Genomic DNA, 15,030 nt, shown 5'->3' with positions numbered 1-15,030 from the left:
CTGCAGGACACTGATACAGCAGCATCACCTGAAAGCCTCAAAAAAACCCAAACCCTGACCCACACGTACAGATCAGTTCCTTCAGCTGGGGAAACTCACCCACAACTCCTTGCTGCTATGAAACTCCGACTGCACAGTACTTACAATCAAACCAATAGGAAGGCTCTGACCAGAGCTTTCGACTTTAGCCAGTAGTGCATTTTATTTTAGAAATGAATGATCGATATTTGCATAATCAATGGCAAAAACAAACAAACAAAACCTTTTCAAAAATAACAGAGCTGTAGCACCCAATGTTGCTGTTATGAAAACTGTTTTCTGGGGCAAAAATAGGAGCACAGTAGTCTTCAACGCTCCCATAAATCAACCATTCAGGTTAGAATAGGTTTGCAAAATAGTTCTTAATTAAAAAGATACATCATCATGTTTGTAAGGCTGTCAATGGAAAATAAACTAAATTCTGATTAAGTAGGTCATAAACATTAATACTACCAGAACTGTTTGTTTTCTGTGGAATTTCAGTGTCTTTTTAAATGCAATTTAAGTTCTTTATGTTACTTTCAACAGAAATCCTATGCAGCTCACTTCTGGTTTTCAGGAGAAATAAGGAGCTCTAGCACGTAGTGATGTAAATTAAATGATAATCATGATTCAGTGTTCAATTTGCAAAAATATATATATATATGTAAAACAACAGGGAAGTATAGTTTTCGTATTCTAAACTTTTTGGAGGACCCCATTCAGATATTTCGGAAGAAACTGCGAGGAGATGAACACACTGCAACTTCTCTGTTTCAGGACTGAGAATGCATGATTCAGTGTGTGAATGTATGCAGGGGTGACAAGAGACTGTGACATGCCATACCCTTCTAGTGCCAAACATTATATAACTGCAAGGTTGATATTGCCTGAGGGACAGATAACGAGTGGCACGAGCCCTACCAGAGCAAGAAGCAGAAAAGACCAATCAAGTTCTCAACGTGTAGAGACAGCTCTGATTTTTCCCACCCAAGGTGAAAGTGATGTCTTTTAAAGGCTTTCAGCCACCTCTTAGTAAGTATATTCACCGAAGTATAATATAAGCAAGTTATGTGGAAGACCCTCTTCTGCATGTTCAAGACTTGTGTCCAGATATGTCTAAAAATTCCGTTGAATCTCTTGTAATAGAGTGCTTTTGCTGCAAGCTTTTGGGTTTTAAATACCTCCCTAAATCTAGTCAATGGTGTCCTCCTTTATGTTAAAAGTATCCCCTGATGGTGCTTTCAGATGCATTAAAGGTGCAAGTCAAAATTTGATAGTATTTTTTTTAAAGCTGGTGCAGAGTGAAAAACTCATGAATTATTTCAATATTTTTGTAAAGTAAAAATATGGTATAAAAAGGTTACTTTTTATAAACCTCAAATCTTTTAATACATTTCATTCTCTTTATAGCTTAGATTTTAAGAATTGGTCCATGAATTTTATCAACTGGCTTCTGCAGGTTGATATAAACCTGGTTTTCACACATTATGGATTTGTTTTGCAGTGTAATGCCATATGAAAGCCTACATGGGTACTTTTAGAATACTCTATAAACCGTGGATCCTGCTTCAAATGTAAGTGGCTTGTAAAGACACCAAGCAATTCCATACAAAACAATTTGCTAGAACTATTTCCATCCAGTTTAGGAGAGCGAAGCAGAACTGAAGAGTTACTGCTGTAAATGGCATTGTCAGGATGGAGAAGACCTGATGATTGGTATTGTAATCTTCACTGTCAGGTATATCTAGTGTAGTCACAGCTGTATATGCTGCTGGGTAAATTTCAGTCTTTCCTGTTATTAATGTTTTTACTATGAAGTGGCCAAGGCTACACAGCCTATGTTTATTTGTATGCGTTCAATTAGCCATTTTTAACGTTGACTTTTTTTATTAGTGAAATGTTCGATACCTGCTGTTCTTTGCTGGGGCAAGTTCCTCAAAACAAAACATCTGTGGAAGTGCAGGAATCTGCAAGTCAGAGGGAACTTTACACAGATCAGAAAACACCTGTGCTTCAAGGGTTTCTTAGGTATTTTCAAACCAGGCAGTGGCAGACTGCCTCTATAGTAATTTTTTAAATAAAATAATTCTTTGATAGTCCAAATCTGAAGCTTTGTACAAAATGATTGCCCTTCCCTCCATGGAGATATAGCTAATTATTCAGAGAAAAGCACTCCTATTTTGTCAGAAAATATACCACTGCAAGAACTGCTAAAAAAGATTTTGGGAGCAAGTCCTTTTTCCTGTCAAATTCAGTAGAGCCTTCACTCCAGAATCAAACGCTAGCTCGCACAAGGAAATTGCCAGTTTTCTTTACAAACAAGGCAAATGGTAAGTTTTGTAATCCAAGATGTGAAGGTTTCTTTTGGAAACAGTCCGATGTGTCTACTGCTGCTTTAACAACACAGAAATTTAACATGAAGCACAGCGGGCAGCGCTCTTGAGCCTTTTGGTCAGGGTTTACAGAATTGAAGAAACGTTGCTTTGTACAGAATTTAAAGGGTTACACTCTGGACCAGTGCCTGCATTGCAAGGTTTCTGAAGAAGGTTTGGGGTGAGTTTGTTTGAGTTGCTCTTGTTTGGTTTTGGAAGGAAGGACACAGAGGCATTATTTATCCACGTGGTTTTTAATATCTAGCATTTACTTTCCTTACTCTCCCAGAATTTTTTATTTTTTTAAATAGTGTTTATAAATTTATCTTAAGCAAACTACTGCAGGGTCTGAGTGCAAAGCGCCATACGTGGCAGTACGTATACACAGCTTGTGTTCAGGATTCAGTCTGGCTGTTTGAAGAAGGGGAAGAAGTCATTTTATACCAAGTCAAAATTTGCTCTCCAAAATCTTGCTCTGCTATGTTCTTAATGTCAGTGATACTTGCACTGAGAACAGGATGACAATTGAAATCTTAACGCTCAGATGACTACATGGACAGTTTCTTAATTTGCTTTGCTGTGAACAGTCGCACTAAAAGCTGTAAGAATTTTTTATAGAAGTTATTAAGATTAAACATAGTCCACGTTGAAATCCCATGATGGCCTTACGGACAGTTAATAATCAATATGCACTATTCTTTTTACCACAGACAGTTTTAAGATCTATTCATGAAGTACAATTAAGACAGCAATAGCAAAAAAAAAAAAAAATTTAAAAAAATAACTTCTGCTTTTTTGAAATAATGAAAAAATCAGGTCTTTTAAATTTCATTCCAGAATAACACAAAAATGAAAAGGTTCATAATTATATTCTGGTAAAGAAAAGCAATCACATCTCTTTGTTAGAAGTAAGAGTCATGTAAGAATTGTTCTACTGAATCAAAGAAATTTGCCATCAGATTTAACAGTAACTTATCTGGTTAAAGACTTGGTCCTAAAATTTTGAGAGTTGTGGATTTGTATGTTACAGAAAAGGCAATTTAAGCAGTTTTCACTACTCTAATTAGATAAAGAGGTAATGCATACCATGTTCATTCAGAAAACATAAGAAAATGTAAGATAAACCTTTTGTCATATTTTAAAAGAAATTTGTTCTATAATAAGATAAACTTTTTTTAAAAAACCTTATTCTTTGAAAATATGTGCAATACTTTTTTCATGCAGATTTAATAATGGGAAAAAACCTCATTTCCACTTTTGGTTATGTCAGTTTAAATATGCTTCGTGTGCTAGAACAATGTGTCTGTGCTTGGGTTATATGGGCTTGATGGCATATAAACACTGTTTTCACTGGCAAATCAACAAATTTTCTGTTAATTAATGTCTATAACATTTGAGAAAAAATTCCTTCCAAAATTAAATGCTAGGCCTCAGCTGCCTGATTTTGGAAACTTTCAGGCAGAGGAGGTAAATTAAAATTTTATTGGAGCTGCAATTTTTAATATGATGTGGTGAATAGCTATTAAACCCCAATTTGTTTAAAAAAATATGATAGTCTAGCCAATACAACCTTATCTCCCCTAAAGAGCAATTCATGAGTGGTACTAAAAGTACGAGTGCTGCTTTATTTGGAAAGGGACTCCAAATCACACAATATATTCATTTACTTTTTATTGGCCAGCAAAAATTCGCAACTAGCCTGTTGGTTTTTTTAGAACCCAAATTAAACAATTTTGAAGTGTTTGTGATTTGACCATACAATTCCTTAAAAGCCTTAAAAGTGGCGCTGTACTGAGTTTTAGTTGGCTCTGCCAGTGATTCAGCTCCCAAAGCCGCTGCTCTTTCTCCACTCTGTTCCTGAAATCATGCAATCTGGAGTGACTGAGGTGCTGTGATTTACTCTGTACCCCCTGCACGGCCTGCACAATGCCAAGGAAAAGACTTCAGCAGATTGCTGGGGTCCTACTGCTGCCTCTCTTGCTCCTGTGCATGGGGGGAAGCAGAGTAAATTGCATTTGTGCATCCATCTAAAGCTTATTTGAGTCCCTACAAAAGGTCCGTGATGAAAATAATCACAACACGTGTCCATGAATTTACAAACCCAACACTGTAATTGCTAATTCTGTAGCATAACAAAGCAGAATGCAGAAAAAATTGTCTAAATACACAATAAGCCATTTAATTTTGCTAATTGTAGCAATTAGACTAGCTCACATGAAGCCCATGCTCTCAGCAGAAAGCCAAATGGAGTAAGTGGCAAACAGCCATTTATATAGCAGAGACATTACATTATTAAACTTTCCCTTGATTGTTTATAGAACTATGTCTTTTCATTATAGCATTGAATCCATTCCTCTTTATTCTGATAAAACAGATAAAATGCAAAATGAGAACAGATTCTTTTAAATCTGGGAATTAAAAAACCCACAACAGATTACTGCAATTCACATATAGTGATTTTTTGAAACAAATTTTGTCATCATTTTCACTTGGCTGAAAATTGCTGAGTGATCTGCTTCTGAGATGATTTCTCACATCTGGTATGAGCAAATTTCATTACAGGAGAGACGGAGATGACCTTGTAAAACCTTGCTCACGCAAGGTTAGGGGAATAGCATCACTGATCTACAGATCATTTGCAAAGCTTTTTTAACATGTGAGGGGACCATTTCTTTTACCGTAGTGACCTCACTGCAGGTGTTTGGTGGGATTTCTTCACGTTACACTGGCGTGAATATGAGAAAATCAGGCTCCTGGCCCTGAGTGCATAACTGCCTGAATTCAGACCACAGTAGTGAAAAATCTTCACTTCCTAGCTCCTCGCTGAAGCCAGCTGGGGATTCGCTTCATACCAAAGAGCCTGAATGTCACTTGGCTCAACCCAAAATGCATACTCTAAACTTAGTGCTAACTCAGTATGAATCAAAACATTTCTTCTTCTTTCCTTTTTAGTTCAAACATTTAAGAATATACCCATTTTGACTGAGTTGCCGTTTTGTGATCCTTTTAAAAAGACTTTGAAAAATGTCTCTGAAACAGTCATTTCCAGTAATCCTTAGAAAAGCCAATTGCTGACCAGCGCATTCATTAAAAGGATTTTTTTCTAAACACGTAAACTTGGCTCCTGTACTTCCATTTTGTTCTGAATGCTTAACATCTAATTCTTATGCAGAGGATCTTATACACCCATTAGTAAGCCATGTGCCTACTCTGAATCCTGGAGCAAAGAGGACAGATATGCAAGATGCAGGGGAAAAAGTCCTCTTCAGAACATTTATGGGGTGATTTGCATATGAGCTAGAGGTAAGAGAGGAGCTTGTGTATAAGTACAACAGAGTTATAGATGCTGTATTCATTGATAGAACTTCACAAGAAATTGTGAGATAAGTGGCCAACTAATAGAAAGATCAAATCTAAACTTCTACATGCAAGGCACTGTAAAATAAAAACAGCCAAGAAACTTTAAAGTGTAACCAAAAATCTCTTTTCCAGGAATGATTGGGATAAATTTAAAAATGTAATGGATTTGTCACTGTAACTACATGCTACATTCATAGAAACAAAGACATGACTGCTATGGATACCAACATTTTCTGTATCTGTAGATTCCAGCCTCTTATTTCAGACACCTTTGGAAGCAGTTGCTTCTGGATCTTACTTCTGGGCATGCTGTAGCCCTAGGCATGCTAGCAGCTTTTCTACACGAGATCTGTTCTGTTGTAGGAAAGTCCACATCCTTTTAACAAAGCTTGGGATTTGGGGTTTTTTTTGCGCTGAACTAAACCTCACAGAAGCATTTCTAGTGTGAAATAGGTGTGTCCACTCAGCCATCTAGTGTGTAAAAGGTACTGCAAAACAGAAACTCACCAACAAGTGATTTCCTTGAGGTAAAAGAGCTGCTAGCTGAATGTCTAGAAGAGCCTTCAGAGATGTAACGTAGTGCTAAGGCAAGATGTAGGCTGTGTTTGGGTGCTACGAGCCCACTCGGGGCAAAGCCTGGGCATAGTCCAGCACTCTCTCCCCCACTTCATGCACCAAAGAGCCCACAGAGAAGAAACCCACGTGCATGGGCTGGCCGAAAACCACAACACAGGGGACCAGACACCTGGCGTGCGGCAGCACACATGCAGAGGTCAGCACAGGCACTTCAGGGGGCTTAAGCTAATACTGTGCTCCTCCAAACTGCAGTAACCAGGAGCTCCTGAACCTTTTATGCTAGACGTTCAAGCACCTAAAATTTGGCTCCTGGACTTGGTCAGAAACACCTCAGTCTTCATAGCACAGAGTAGCTCAGCTCCTATCTCCCACCTAAGCCTGCCAGGATCCCCCAGCAAGTATTCTTCCACCCATCTTACCTGAAGGACTTGGGTCCTCTGGGGTGCTTTGCACAGAATTATTCATTACTGCTTTTCCAGCAGTAGATTTGTGGTAAGCAGAGACCAAGGGGAGAGCCAGGCCCAGTTATCTCTTCAGCTAGCAAGGATTCATATCTCTAGCTACTCTCTCTCAGGGGAAGGCTATAGGGCTGCACACTACTGAGGAGAAGGACATATTCCCTCACTCTTATTTTGAGGCTGTTCTTCCTCTTTGTGCAAAACTGAAAGGTTATCCTGTGCAATGTAGACATACATCCAGTATTTTGATGTATTCGGTCCCCGTAGTGCTGAGGACTCTGAAGTTGTTGCACATGTCCAGTGCCATTGCCTGCGTCCAGCCAGAGTAATGTGGACGGTAAAAAATTGGGGCAGATGCAAAATCACTCTGCTCACCTTCCAGCCTGACCAAAAGCTGTATGAACATGGTTAGCACTGTGACAAAGCCTGAATCTCTGCACACTGCCTTGAATCAGGTCTATTAATGCGCTGTGTGCTACTCTGGCCACGTTCACCTGGTTTCTCACTGGAGCTCAGGCAGACTTTGTGTGTGTGCCCCAGGGGTACATCATGTAGCTTATCCATAGTTCCCTGAGCCCGTGGTGCACTCCCTTTGCGATCCCAGTTCTTTTGCCCAACAAAGATCAGTTTGGGCTGAGCAAAAGGCAAACAGGCTCCATGCTGTCTAGCAAAGCATGTGGAGCAGATGTGGTTTCTCCGCACGGTATGTTTGAACCACAGTTGTGTGCAAATTGCCCAGGTTACGGCGAATGCAAGAAGTAAGTTCAGTGCCCATGGTTTGGAGCATGCTATAAAGAGTACTCTTTGTGAAAGTGTTTGTTTTTCTCATAATAAAAATAATAGGATCATGTCTCATAGTTGGGAGCAAATTTACAGTATCAAATGAATTTCTATATATATACACATATATACATATATGTTTGTGTGTGTGTGTATACACATGACAATGAGTCCTGAGATTCTATTAGGATTCAATCTTATAGTTCATTTAAATTCTAAGCCTAAAAAAAAAGCATCAGGAGTATCGTCATCAAGGGTAATCAAGTGATAACTGTAAAAATAAAAAATTGTTGGAAAACACATTCCAGTCATTATTGGAGACAGCTTTGCAATGTATTATGCCAGTACTTTAATGAAAAGTTGTGGAGAAAATATGTCTAATGCTATATTTCATCATCTTAAATATTTTGGTAAAAGAACAGAGTGGGGAAAAAAACCATTTGTACAAAATAAATAAGGATTTATCACATTTAGTTAATTTAAAAAAAACCCCAAACATATAGGCAAATGGCAAAGAGACCAATTAAACCTTTTGTTTCATTTAATGTTGGTTGTATTTGTTTCACTGAATATCGTTTATCAATGTCAGTAGTTTATCAAGGAAATAACCTGCAATAATTAGGATGGTTTACTTGAATTTTTTCTGAAGAACACTAAAGAGTGTTTGTTACCCAACAAATACGCAGTTGCCTGATACATGCTGTCAGAAGGAAAGATTTGCTAGCTCATGGATTATGTACTGAAGATAAATTTCAAATGCATGTATTTGAAACAATACCCCTGTCAATTTAAATGTACCTCGAATACACAGTAGCTATTTCTGAAACTATAATTACTGATGCTTTTCTCAATATCTGTTCTGCATTATTGTCTGTGTATCCCAGAATGTTTCTTAGACAATGTTTTATAAGAATTCATTCTAAATTTTATGAACCTGAGGAAAAGATTACTAGCCAGTGAAGGCACTTGTTGCATTCAAGCTCAAGTATATGACTTGAGTTCCTGATCCGAGTCACCATTCAGCATTAAGGATAGTGTTTGAAAAATATAGTAACTTTCCAACAGGATCTGATTTATGGACAGATCGACCTAAAATTGTCACAGTGACTGGGTCAGACAACGGCAGTAGCTACAGAGGGAGAGTTCAGAAGTAGTCACTAATGACTGCCAACGTGGTAGCCTGCTTTCCCATTTTGGGACACACGCAGCCTTCCTGTCGGCCAGCGTCCGCACGTGCTGTGATCGGTCCCGACGCCAGCACTGCGGGTGTTGGCTCTTGCTGAAAGGGAAGACAAAGCAGGCAGCTCGATTCCAGCTCCAGTTCCCCCTGGGTTATCGGGCTGGCCCACAGGAGGTGTTTTACTGAGAACACTTTAGCCATCGGCAAGATTGCAACACCAATCTGGGCAGAATTCAGCCTCTAGACAGCACTGTATGGACAATGAAAAATCTTCCTTTGTCAGCAGAGAGGGCAGCTGCCACTATTTATAGTCACAAAGTGCCAGTGTATTGTCATGTATTTGTGGCTGCTATCGATTCCTCCTTTTCTGTTTTATTGGAACAGCTTGGAACTTGTCAAGCTTTGCTTAGGTTGATTTGCAGCTAATTAATTCAACAGACATTTTTAATCTTGCAAATTTGTGACTTGTAATACAGTAATCAAGCTCCCGTGAGCAAACATTAATCAGTTAGGGGGAAAAAAAAGAAAGCCGTTGTTAGCTGTGTTCAGCGTGGTGCCCACACTGAAAAGAGAGATCTAGAAGAAACGCAACATTAGTAAATTCATCCTAGCTAAGCTTTCATCACTCATCTTATGAATCATTCATCCATTTGATTTGTTTTTACATGCAAGGAGTTGTATTTAAAAGAAGATTGCTGGGATTGAGACAGCTCTCATTACCGTCAATGGGGAACTGGCCAAATTTCCTTCTGGTCATCGATTTCCTTACCAACCAAAAAGTCATTCTACCCAGCAGCAGTACAATTTCATTTCTGAGATGACTGTACTGGTTGTGGAATAGTTTATCCTGGAGAAATGACTGTAACAAAACACATACCGCATTTAGCAACAGCATCAAGAACTGTGTGAATGAGTGGAGAAACTACTTTATTCATTGCTTTTAACACACAGGTGGATTTTAGCTACTTTGGCCTGAAGCAGAAGGGGAAAAAAACTAATGTTGCCTATACCGAACCTGATCTCTGAATAAAGAAAAGCTTGTGATCAGCAAAGCATTTAAGTCCTTTCATAAGTAGGAAGGACGTCAGTTAGTACACTTGCAGTTATAAAAATCAGTAGGAATGAGTGGGTGGTTTAATATTTAACCCAACTCTGGTACTTGGAGGAACACAGTTGCAGCAACACGGGACTTTGCAAGAGCTCGCAGCTAGGCTGTAGCCCCTCCTGGTACAGAGTTTTCAAGCAGGGTGCTGCCACAGCCCCCTCCGGTCTGTCTGCACAGGATGCATGTGTATGTACGTCAACGAGTAATCTGTACATACGTTTTATTGTGGAAGCCTCTCCACTGGCAACCTTAGCAGGGAGGCCAGAGATCAAAAAGACACGAAAGCAAAGAAATTATTCCTCTGGTCAGGATTAAGAGATGTTTGTGAAACACTGTGGAAAAGCTGTCCCTGCTGTTCCAGTGAATAAAGGGAGGAGCAGAGTCTTTTGACAGCAAAAAAAACCACCAACAAACCTTAATGCCAAAATACTCTTTATGGTGCAATTACTCTCTCCTCTAGGAAAGATGTTGAGTGAGAAAGTTCTAGATACTTTACAAACTAACTGGAACATACAGGGAGACAGTGAAAGATACTTTTTAGGTATAACTTCATTGCTATTGACAGGAGTTGTTTATTAGCAATAAGATATAAAGGTGTCTCAAACTAAGGCCTGGGAGACAAGGATTTTGTATGGCTATTATGCCAGTGATTGTTAAATTTAGAAATCATAGATCTTTATAATAGATTATAGGTTAAAGAACTTTTTATTTTATTATTTTCTTTACAAAGGATAAATCTCAGATGGCTTCCACAAAAACCATAATGTTTGAAATAGGCTCAGAAGATGGGCATTTCTGTATATGGAATATTACAGGCTTGGTGTTGTTCAAGTGCTTGAGCATTTTCTCATGCTCTCAGTTTCTCATGCAGTACGTCCATAAGCAAATAGTGGATTTGCAAGTCCATGTTCCTTTAGCGCTGATAGTCCTCACATCAACTTGTTCCTGCACGGCTGTGGAGCACATACATGGGAGGGTGGGGGAGGTGGGTACACTTGTAAAGGTGTAGAGCCGGAAAAAAATAGAGAATATCAGTAGATGATGTGGTAAAAGCCTTATTACAATAAAGGAACAGCTGTGAATCTTTAGAGTAGGTGAGCCCTCATAGTATTTGTTCATGCTCAGGTAGTCTGTCACTCAGCTCCTCATGGAAATCATGGCTGCAGGACTTTCAACCATATTATCAGTTATCAATTTTTGCTTATTTAGAAGCAGGAACAGTATCACTCTGATTTCAGCAGAAATCACTATGGAGGCATCTATAGCCTCATGCATGATCTGTAGGTGTAGCATGTCATGGCAGGTCTGTTTTCTTCAAAGATTCACTCAAACAAGTCTGCAAAATTTACTAGAAACTGTTCTGATTTTTTTCCTTGCTTCCATTTTCCTCCCATGCTCATGAGTCTCAAACCCCACCAATGAGAGAAGACCACACTCAGGTTGTCGAACAGATTTTTTTTTCCTCATATAGTAGTACAAAACTCAAGAATTCCTTTGCATAACGCCTGGCTATTGAGATAACCTCGATAGTTAGAGAAGGAAAAGCAAGTTAAAGATGCAAATACTGGAGTAATTTTATCGACTGCAAAGCAGGAACATTTTTAAAGATAGCTGTCACATTTTGCCACTCAACTGATCTTACTTCATCATTCCAAAGCCTTGGTATATGCCCATAGCAACCTAGAAATAAATATCTTTTGTTTCTGAGATAATTTCTGACTCACAGAACAGCCACTAACTGGGGATCATGTTGGATTAGCAAGCACAGATCCTCTATCCCACTGCAGTTCTTCTTTAACAGGACCGCAGTTCCTTTAAATCAATTCCCATTGATTCTCAAGGGCAGAAACTGTCCCCTGCGTAATTTGTTCTACTTGAGGGGACAGATATTTTGCTGTCTATTCTTTGAGTTGTGTATTATTAACAAGCTAATGTTTCTTCTAACAAATGAGCATCATTGTATTTTCCTACAGGTGCCATTCCATGTACAAGGCTGTCTCCACAGTGGAAGCTGGCTCTGTTCTTCTTCCCATGCTTACTTACCTGCATATTTAATCAACTTAACAATTGTTATTTCTCATGTTGCAGAGCCATGCAAAACCCAGTTTGACTTCTGGATTTGACCCATGGCATTAGCAAATGGGTGAGTCATCTTCTCACTGTAAGCTGAGTGCATTGGAAAGGGTACCCGCTGGGATGCAATAAACACCGTTCCTTACAATGTTGATTTTATAGTAATTTCCCAGAGCACAGCTGTGCTTTAAAACTTTGTGCAGCTCTCTGTAATTTTCTTGTATTAAAAAAAAAAAAGGGAAAAGAAAAAAAAAATAAAGCCAACTTTAATTGTTCTTCCTCAGTATACGTTGTTCTCTTGAAATTTGTGACATGCAAGGAGCATGTCAGTTAATTCACAGTGGACGTTCCAAATGGATTCCTACAAAAACTATTAATAAACCCAATAGTAATTAAAAGGAGCATATTCTCCGGTCATTACAGCAAATTGTATACTCAGATAAGGCTAACTAATTTGTGCGTGCTTCCACCCTTCATCTCTTAAAATGCAGAACTCAAAGTTTGTTTTCAGATTGACTGGTGAATTTGATTTATTTTGGGGAAATGTGTGCAAAAGTGTTTCCAGGCTATTAGTAAAACAGGGGAGCCTTCCAAAGCAATTTCATGTGAGGCAAATGATCTTAAAAGGCAGACTTGATAAACGTTGTGCTTATAAACCCTTCTTGAATGATCTACAGCTAAGCAAAAATAAAAACAAACCAAAAGACACTCTTAAGGGACTGACAGAGAAATTCTGCCTGGTGAACATGTCAATAAGTCATACTTACACCAGCACTCTGGACAGGAGCATTTATTATACTGGGATTTGCTTTGATTACAGGCAGTTTATAATCATAAAGGGCTTCCCTGAAGGTCCACTGTAACAAATGGATGACTTTCTTTTGACTTAAGAGTCCAATAAGCCCCAGGAGTAAGCACATGGGCATTTTGCTTTTAAATTTCACAATGCCTCTCTAAGTGAAATTTATTTTTAAGGAGTCTTTTTAATAACCATTTTACAGCTCACTTGAACTTTACTATCAAGTGAAACTGTCAGTCATTGTGCACCCAATGCTGATTAGGCTAAGTCAATGAAAATGTCTGAGGAAGGAATATCAGGCTTTGTATTAAAAAACAGTCCACTGGAAATAATACTAAAGCATTTCTAGGTCTTCCAGTTCTGCTAGTCACTGGATGAGGTCAAGATGCCTGGCTGGATTCCAGGATAAATTAAAATAGCTGTTAAATTTTCAGATGGCTTATTAATATACTAATAATATTTTAATATTTTCTATGAAAAAAGATATACATTTCAATTTCAAGAAAATTCTCTCTATAAAGTCTAAGTCACTGGGCATTAGGGCAGCAGGGGAAAAAGTAGACGAGTTGGGGCAGTGAAATTTTATCCTAAGCTCAGGCAAGAGTCCCCCTGCCTTCCCCGCCAGCCTGCCACCCCAGCCCTCCACGATACTTGCCTGTCATGCTTTCACCACTGAAACCCCTGAAAATGGATCTAGGATTTGGATCCTGACAAACCTCATTTCAGTCTTTCACACAGAGAAGGGACAGAGGCACCTCAGTGGCACAAGGGTAGGAGCAGGCAGGTGCAGGTAGATCCTCTTTTGTTCCAGTTTCTCCAGTGGCTACCACTGACACAGCTGAACTGGTGGGGTGGGAGTGGGACACAACTGCTTCTTCTTGGGGCAGATGTTGCCTGTGAGCACTGAGACTTAGGGCTGTTATTTGTAGCATGCCTCTGTGGAAAGGAAAGGTGGCAAACAAAAGTTATGATGCAGTGAAGAGGATGCCTATGTATGTCAAATACCCACAATGCCAAAACACTGAAACGTCACGCTGGATGCCTAGTCTGTAGAGGTTAGTGCTAAGAACACAAACAAGTTTATTAGCTGGTGCAATGCAGTCCTCAAAAATGCAGTTTGTAGTTTTCTGTCCCTTGCAAACTGATATGCATAGGGAAAAACAAAGGATTGCCTTTACTGTTGTTTCACATGAAGAAAAAGATTTTTACATCTGTTTCAAAGGTGTGCCTTGTAGCATCTTTGTGTTTTATGAAATAAGACCTGAAAAATACTTCTCCCCTTCAAAATGAGATTATCTTTTTCTGCTTAGGTTTACATAAAGCTATAAAGCCTTGACTTCTCTGAGAACCTGAGATTTTCACTGCTCCACTCCCTCCCCCGCAAAAAATCTGAGCAACTGAACAGGAACTCCTGACAAACATTTTGGGGAAAGCTGCAATACCATGCCATGCCAAGAAATCTCACACTACAGTTTTCTAGTTTTCCAGTTAGTTCTGTGGCAAGAGGGGGAAAAATTAAAGGCCGCGACATGCAGGATGTGCAAGTGTAATTGACAATTACCAGAGGCTTTGCCACCGTAGTATGTAGGTTCAGCACACTCTGGACATCAGTGACTCCTCATTTTGGGCTGCCAGAGATGAAATTGGTCAAAATCACACATCACTTCTGAAAATCATAATTAAAATACAGGGAGCTTAGAAAGGTAAAATTTAGCAAAAAAAAAAAAAAAAAAGGAATTTCAGGATTTCCTTGTTTAATCAAAAACGAAAACAAAAGAAGGCATGAATACATTTTTCTCTTTCATAACTTATATGTAAACCATGTGCACACACCTTGGAAGTACAAACCCTATGTTTTCACAGGCCAATAAAAAAAAAAAACAAGCCACCACCAAAACCATTTCAGTTTGTGATGTTCCCTGCTGTGATTTCTTCAAGCCAGGTGCCTAGTGCAGAATTCACGATGCCAAATTGCATGTTCCCATGTTGTGACCATCAGCAGTGGGATCTAACAGTAGGACTCAGAAGAGCCAGCATATTGTATGTTCGGTAATGGGATGTATTAGGTTGTTGCTACTGCAGACAGGAACACATCTCAAAATTTGTCTGTCTCCTAGAAGCAGGCTGCTTTTGTGAAATTTATTCCCAGAGCCTGAAGTCTTTTCTTGCACCTGCACACTCAAGTTGTGCGTTTCGGTAGAGAAAACTGCCTGCTCCTCTTCCTAGGCAGGAAGGGAAGGGAAAGTTGGGGCTGCCTCTGTGCCAGGGGCTGTTAGCTGGAGCTCTGGCACCATGATGTGAGCCAA

The sequence above is a fragment of the Gavia stellata genome, chromosome 3 (genome assembly GCF_030936135.1).
Source record: "Gavia stellata isolate bGavSte3 chromosome 3, bGavSte3.hap2, whole genome shotgun sequence".
Lineage (NCBI taxonomy): Eukaryota > Metazoa > Chordata > Aves > Gaviiformes > Gaviidae > Gavia > Gavia stellata.
Note: the sequence above shows the minus strand (reverse complement) of the source record.